Genomic DNA, 8,691 nt, shown 5'->3' on the forward strand with positions numbered 1-8,691 from the left:
AAGGTGCGAATTAATGAGTTTTAGAGGAGCTGGTAGGCAGATTTGTTACCTTAGGATAGATTCCGGCTAGCTGTGTCCCCCAGTTTCTAGCTTTTGTTCTGAGCTAAGCTAACCTGTTGCTGGCAGTATCTTCATGTTAACTGTGCTGGCATGACAGCGGTATCAAAGTTCTTATTTTATAGCAATAAAGTGGAAAATGTCTAGCTATATCTTATATTATTAGATTTTTTTTTTGGAGATCGTTATCCGAACCAATCAACAAGTATCCAATACCATCTATGAAATTTTTATTTGACAAAGGAGCAGGTAGCGGTTGGAGCAGCTGACTTAACAATACATCAATCTGATTCCAAAAGTTAGGATATCTTTGCCTCTGCTATATTACTTTTAACCATTAAAAAAAAAAGAGAAATCTTTCTCTTGCAAAGAGAACTTTAAAGAAGTCCAACACCAAATCTCATCACACACACATAGAGCTGTCTAGAGTGTCTCCGCTGTGAACATTGTGCACTGCAGTACAGGAGAATGATTCTAATATTGATACAACCACAGCTGGTGGATTCAAACAACCAGAGGCTGACAAGCTGTGTATGAGGTTCTTTGGGACTCGGTGAGGGTTCAGCACCTCAAGAAAAACAGACGGTTTGAGACAGCCAGAGAGAGAAAGAGAGAGCGAAAGAGCTGTGAGCTGATCAGGGTGGACCTGCGAACCACGCGGTCATTTCCATTTAGTAATGTACTCCAGAGGTGGAATGAGAAGCGAGGCCCAGTCGACCCCTGCATACTGCCGTCTAACAGGCTACCGTATCTCACTACCGAGGGAGCAAGCACAGGAATGGGAAGATGTAAGCAGGAGAAAAAGGTAGAAGGAAATGAGTGAGAAAAATGTGACTAATGGACACAGCAAGCTTCTTTTTTTTTTTTTTTTTTTTTACCAGAAAAGAAAGTGCATTAGAACGAAAAGGGATAATGCCCGATGATCTCCTAACCCCCGTGTCCAGATTCCTTGTATTGGCTTTCTGTTCATGTGTGGGACCTTGACCACCCTATTAAATCAGGCGGCCAGCTCCCAGGAGTGACCAGCAGCACACCACACACAAGACAGTCAGCAATTTGTTGTGCACCATCATGCCCCCAAGCTCTTCAAACCACACTATCCCAAGGACGCAGATATAGATTGGACACCATTGATTTGAATTGGGAAGACTAGCATAATTTGTTGCCTCATTCTGAGTCCATTATTTATTTATCCTCTTCTAATCTAGAATGCCATTCCATCCACAGTAACCTTCATCTCAAGATTGTTTGGTCTAAATTAGGCGATCAACAGAGGGGGGTACAGAAGTTGCAAACAGGAAATGGTTTAAACATTTGCTTGTTAAAGATACATAGAGTCTCTGCAGAGTGGCAGAGCAGTCGTCCTCTGAAGTTTAGGTGTCCTTGGCTGATGTTTGGTGTTTTTAATGTTTGACATACTGTCTATATACACACTAAGCCACCAATCACAGAGTTCTGATATCTCATTATTATTTCAGTGAAGTAATTAGGTGGTATCAGTGAGTCCACATGAAGACCAGCGCAGAACAGATAGATGCCTGTAAGCTATATTTTGGATTTTAAATGAGAATGCTTACACTTATCAGTGGTAAACAACAATAAAGATATTTTTTTATTTTTTTATTACTTATGTAATGTGAAAGTTGTGACATGACTAAAAATATCATCTAACTCAGAGGTGTCAAACTCCTTTTCAATCAAGGGCCACATACAACGCAATTTGATTTCATGTGGGCCGGATCATTAAAAAGATGGAAGGAAGGAATGAAAAGAAGACAGGAAGGAAAGATGGAAGGAAGGAATGACGGACAGAATGAATGAAGGAAGGAAGGAAGGAAGGAAGAAATGGAGGAGGGAAGACGGGAAGGAAGGAAGGACGGACAGAATGAAGGCAGGATGGAAGAAAGGGAGGAAGGACAGAAGGAAGTCAGAGGGAAGAAAGGGAGGAAGGAAAGATGGAAGGAAAGATGGATGGAGAGAAGGAAAGAAGGAAGGAAAAGAACACAGGAAGGAAAGTGGGCCGGATTGGACTCCTCGGCGGGCCGGTTCTGGCCCACGGGCCTCATGTTTGACACCCCTGATCTAACTCATCCTCTCTACCTGTCCAGTACCAGCATGACAAAGCTAGCAATAAGTAGCATGGTGAACATAGCATAGTTAGCAGCTAAAGACCTGGATATTCCCCCTCGCCATGTTTGTGTGGTGTTTACAGCTTGTTCTGCTGCACTGAAGTAGTTTCAAAAAATCTAGTAATGCAGGATTGAAGCAGTAAGTATTGATTTTTGGATAATTGGTGACAGTACTAAGCAGACATGGAGTACCAAATTTGGAGTTGTGCTTCTAGCAAATGGATAAATATATGTCCATATTCATCCCCTTTTGGGTCTGGTCTCATCTTCACCAACTCCAAAATATCTAACTCTCATTGCTTAGTGCTCCATTATGTCCATCAGCTAGGTTTCATGTTTTTCGTCTACCACATCTAAATTTAGATTGATGAGAGTGGTGAGGAAATGATGAACTCATGTGGGCTGAAAAAACAAAATAGTTGAAAAATGTTGTAACATTCTAAAGTGCAGAGTGAACCTGTAGATTCCTGCCACTTTATATAGTAATTTTATCCACTGTGTAGAATTTGTATATGATTATGTGTATAAGATATAGTGTATTGTAAAATTGTGGATTAAAACTGGATAAAAAGTGAATTTATGACCACAACACATATAAACAGTAGCTATATGACACTATTGACAGGAGACCAAATGAAATACACCTTTACCTTGATTAAAATAGTGGAATCATTTGGGATAATGTAAGTACACAACTCAGCAAAATGTATTTTATAATGTAGTTGGGGTCGTTGCTTTTAGACACTGTAATGCAGAAAAGCTATAAAACCAGCCTCTTATTTCAATTCTAAAAAAATAAATGATTTGAAACTGCAGTTTATTACTTAAAATAAGCTTATTCATTTTGGCTGATGGAAGGATCTGAATTTCTTTTCCACTTTTAAATGCATTTCTGAGTGTATTAAACCTTGATTAAACCTTTGAACTACACCATTTTCAGAACATTTTCTTTTTGTTTTTTTGCCTTCAAACTGTAGCTAGGCTCAAAGCTATTTCCGAGTAATGTGTCTGAAATAAGTCTGAAGGTGCAATTAGCCAGAGAATGAAACAATCACAGAATCCAATCTCATAATTGATATTAAGCCTGTCTATATGCAAATGATTGAAAAAGATCCAATCTCCCCATTTTATTTGATAAGGCTGAGAACTCTATCATAATGCATATCATAACACACACACACACACACACACATACACACACACAGATACACACATCTCTCTGCATCTTCTCTGCGCCGGGCTGGCCTTTTTTTTCCTGATGTCGAGATAATGACCCTCATTGGTGTGTGAGATTTCTGATTAGCAGAACAACAACAATGAGTGCTAATTATCACCTGAAAGACAAAGCAGCGCTGATAGAAGTTTCTTTCAGCCCCATTGGTGCTGCAAAATAGTGTGTTTTCGTGCATGCACCTGTGTCTGTGAGTGTGTGGCTCGTGTTTACGTGCATGCAGTTGATTTCCCACTACAGGATATAAAAGAGATCGAGATAGACCAAGGGTAAGGGGCAAGTGCTCTAGTGAGACATAGTTTTGAGAGGAAAACAGACAAAAGGGACGGGTGAAAAGAAAGGCAGTGATGATAGAGTTGTTCCAGCTCATAGACATCAGCTGTGTGTTTTGGGGGTTTTTTTTCCAACCCACCACAGACTCATTAAGCAGAAAGACATTTTCCTTCTGACCGGTAGACATCTGTATTACAGATCTTTCTTTGGAAAAAGAAAGCACACCTGACTTCACAGCAGCCCCATTGTCAGAAACTAGCATAACACAGAGCAACTCAAAATGTTATATTCACTGTTGCTAGGAGATGCATAGAGTTGGTAAAAAGAAAAAATGGGTATGAGCACAACAGTATCTCAGATGAAAAGGTAGTTATAGAAAATGATTCTTTTTCTTTTGACTTTTGAGCACAGTTATAAATTCTTAAAATCACTTGAATTTGCACTGTGGTGTATTGTGGGTTTCTATACCTGCTGAGCCTATTGCCCTCTTAGAACATGTTCTCCAGCCTAAACTAAATCTTCAGGTTTTCCATACACTGACAAGATTTGTTGGTTTTCATGTGTCCCTGTTGCTCTGACTGGGGTTGGTCTATGCCCTCCAGCGAAATGTGTCCCAATGAATATTTGATTCACCTTGATTACCTATTGGTTTGGTTCAATATGGCATGCATAATGAAGCACAATGCAGCCGCATCAAAAATGCAGCTCGACAGCTCGCCAGAGGAGTTGATGCACACCTGTGGACGGACCTTCAATTTTGCTCTGAGAACAGCGGCAGAATGAACTCTGTCGACTATCTTTTCATCTTTGTTCCCTCATTGATGCTGTACCTTCAGGTCGATCTCACCTCTTTAATTGATCGTCCATTTTCCTAACCAAGTTACAAGCGAGTATCTGATGAGGATGTCTCGGAGGGAATTGGATTAGATAGTGGAAAATGGTAATAGCCAGAGCTCATGTCTTCAGACCACCAAACTGATCTCCTCTTGCTGTCGTGTTAGCTTTATTGTGGTGGTTCCCATTTCACTTCTTATTTCTTAAAGCAAGACTATAATCACTAATAATAACTTTTGAAAGAAAAAGTCACACAATCTTCCTTTTACAACTGAATACTTGAATCATAACTAAAGAAATGCAACATGATTCAATTCAGTACACTCAGGGCTGTTATAAACATATTTGGTCCTGTAGTGATAGCTAACGTTAACTAAAAAGCATAAATGAGGGCCAATTCCATGTACCTTAGCCACAGGGGTTATAATTCACCTAATGTTACATAGTCTCTCTTTGAAACAATGCTATATCAACATGTCTCGAGCAGGTTAACCAGTTAAAATTGTTTTGTTGAAATTATTTTTAGAGCCCTAAAATGGTACCTATAGTGGAAGACATGTTTTTTATGTAAATGCTTCTAGCCCATCCTTTCAGATTTGTCTTGTGACACCTTTTAGCCCTCCAGAGACCTAGCTTGTGGAGCTTTGGGTTACAGTAAATTTACAGTAGTGAAACTAGTGTGTTTCATCTGGCTGCCCTCATCATGGTTTATTAAAACAAAATCCTCCTGTTGTCCGATTTCAGCTCTTTGTTTCTTCAAGCTTTGCCTTTTCTTTGACGCATGTGCCAGTGTCTAACTCCAATCGAACGTTTCCTTCTAGCTGTCCTTGGATTAATCCATTCTCTTTCTCTCCCTCTCTAACGAGCCTCTTTTCTGCTTAATTAACATTAGTCGGGGCTTGTTTGTGCAGGCATGCTATTCAGGTCATGAATAAACTAGGGACCGGAACTGGTTTCTTTTGCATTCTGAGAACTGTTTAGTTCCTCCATATTCATCCTGGCTTATCGGGCGCATTGTCTGCATGTGTGTGCAGATTTGTGTCTGTGTGTGCATGTGCATGCAATTTCCTAATGAATAGAGGAAAGCTAATGGTGGTAAAACAGTGATTTCTCCAGCTGATTGGGTGTAATGGATGGTACTCAGAGCTCCTTCATAATTGATGAGGATGTCTTGTGGATGTCCCAGTGCTGTTGTGCGTTGATGGTGGTGTGTATGTATGTGTATGTCTGTGTCTGTGTAAGTGCAGTGTTTTGGGTGGGGCCTGAGACTCCGGAGAAGTCTGCTCTTGTTATTTCTGCAGTAGCTCCTGTCAATTCCTATTAACAGAAGCACGCTCCGTCGTCTCCATAATGTATGACTGCGGATTGCGGGGAAGAATGGTGTCAGATTCCCTTATCAAATTGAAAGAAAACAAAGCCATAATCTAATTGTTTGCAAAAGGAGAATGGGATGATTAAATCTCATTGTTTTTTCATCCCTCTCAGAGCAATGGAAAGAGACAAGAGAAAGAGTGGAAGAGGGAGCCATCATGGTGCAGGAATCTATATAAAAATTTTAGTCTTTTCTGTCTAAGTTTGTCAGGCATTGCAAGTGAAATGTGTGTGACTATGGGGATAAACAAAAACACAGACAGACAGACAGTTCACACAGCAGTGTCTGATGAAATAGTCTAACCTGCATGAAGACAGCCAGCCAAGGACATTTGGCTGCTGCATTCTGCCTGTACTGTATTCTTTATCTTAATGAGAGATGGTGTTTACAGGTCTCTGCTTACCACATAGCTACAATGATATTTCATTAATATTGCGAGCCAACACAGCCAGAGACAAAAAATGGACGTGAGGAGCAGAGTAGGGAACGGAGGAAAATGAATAAAAAAAGGCTTTTGTTGCTCCTCTTTATTGAAATAGGTAAATTTTAATATGACAGCATGAGGAGCTGACCGCAGGGCCACAGTCTGGTGTGAAACTTTCTTCCCAAGTGCTTCTACTCTGTGTGTCTGTACATCTTTGTGAGCTCATCCGAGAGTGTGTGTGTGATAAAAAAAACAACAATTGTGACATCTCCGCAGCAGCACACCTGCGAGGTCCTGGAGAGCTAGCGCGCAAAACCTGCAGATTACCTCGGGCCCCCGCGGGGTCTCCCATCACTCCCACACAAACTCCTGCAGTTTAACACATCTCACTCACTCGCTCTTTCTTTCTTTCCTCTCTTTCTGTCCTGTTGTTATGCTTTCATTTTGCATGAGAGGACTCCCCCGGCACCTTCACCGCTACCACATTTTTCACTCGTCGTCCTCTCTTCTCACTCCATTTTTTTTGTGCTACTCTGTTTCCCTCTTGCTGTTTCCCAGGCATTGTGCCAACCTGATGCTTCACTTCAACTCCTGCCACCCATTCCTTCCACAAACTTTGACAGAAAGAATGCAGGCAGGCACGTAAAAGGGGTGATTTAAAAAGGAAGATATTGGATACAAACAGAAAAAAAAAAATAGCCACACAGTTCGACCATAAAAGCAAATCAAGTTTTTAAAGGAATATTTTTGACATGTTGGGAAATTGGTAGATGGATTTTGTTAGCTTTGAGCAGAGCCCAACTAGCTGTTTCTCCATGTGTTGAGTCTTTCCATTAAGCTAAATTAACTAGTTACTAGCTTTAGCTTCATGGATAGCGTATATAGAGTGGTTTCACCTTGTTTTGCAAAGCAGTAAACCACTCTATATATGCTATCCATGAAGCTAAAACTACTAGCTAGTTAATTTAGCTTAATGTAAAGACTCAACACATGGTGAAACAGCTAGTTGGCCTCTGCTCAAAGCTAAAAAAAATCCATCTACCAGCACCTCTAAAGCTTACTAATTGAAAAAGAAATTCAAAAACCACAATGAGTGTATTTTAAGGGGATAACATGCTGATTCTTGGCTGAGCACAGTGACTCCAGGAAGTCACTTCATCTGTTTTTACACAGTGGTTTTTGAAGCAGCAGTCACACATATTTTTTTTACACCTTTTCTTTTGTACTGTTTTGTACAGATTAAACAAGCTTTACATGTGCTGGTAGCCAGAGTTTGTTGCCTTTGGACACAGCCAGTTCAGTTTCCAGCCTTTATGGTAGGCTTTTATTTAACAGACATCATTGTGGTAGCTATTGATCTTCTCAGCTAACACTCAACCAGACAGAAATGGTGTGTCCATGTATTTCCCAAAACATCAATTTGGCCCTTTAATATGTGATATGATTGTCATGGAGTAGGAAGGAAAAGCTGCACAAGAGAACATACAGTTAACTTAGAGGTCTACAGAAGGAGGTAAATGGCAGAGCAAAAAAAAAAAAGTCTTGGAGGAAAATATCAGTGGAATAAAAGAACAAAGGCATGTCCTGTAGAGAAAGGGTTAGGCCTTTCTTTTTTTTACTTTTTTTCTTTTCATTCCAAGTTGTAGCCTGTAATCACACCATTGCAATTGTTGAATAATGTGCCCAGTAAGCACCTCACATTGTTTAGACAACCCACAGGTCAAAGGTAGCTTCTTATGTTTTCATTTTTTTGGCTTTTTAACAAAAGAGCTTTGGCAAAACTGCACAACTGAGAGAGACTATAAATTATAATGCTGCCATGTTATAGTTGCTTCCTCGTAAAAATGGAGAAAAAAGTGAAGAGGGAAAAGTCTGGATAAGAAAAAGGAAAGTCATCTTTGCAGCTAAAGCTGGGTAAATGGATTAAACAAAGAAATGAGCCAACTTCTGGTGAAAAAAATTGGGTTTTTTATTTAATTTCCTTCACTTCTGGATATGGGGGGAAAAAATCAATTCGGAAAAACGTGTGGGGGAAATTCAATATTGTCTTTATTGCAGCAGCACATGCAATGGCAGCAATTATTATCAGCATGCAAGCCGGACATCGACTAACACAATTCCGTTATTGATGACCGAGATGAAACAGACCCCTGTCAATATTATTCAGTTTCATCCATGTGCTGTTCAGCTCACAGAAGCAATGATACCCAGTGAAGCTGCAGTGAAAAAAAAAAACAATGAAATATCAACAGAGAAGTATTGCGTTTGCTCTTTTCTTTCACTGTAAATCTGCTGTAAGATCCTCTGTAACTGTAATTGCTGTGAGTTTCATAAGATGGAATTTTAGTAGATCCATGAGGATTTAGTGGTA

This window comes from Scomber japonicus, chromosome 22 (genome assembly GCF_027409825.1).
Source record: "Scomber japonicus isolate fScoJap1 chromosome 22, fScoJap1.pri, whole genome shotgun sequence".
Classification (NCBI taxonomy): Eukaryota; Metazoa; Chordata; class Actinopteri; order Scombriformes; family Scombridae; genus Scomber; species Scomber japonicus.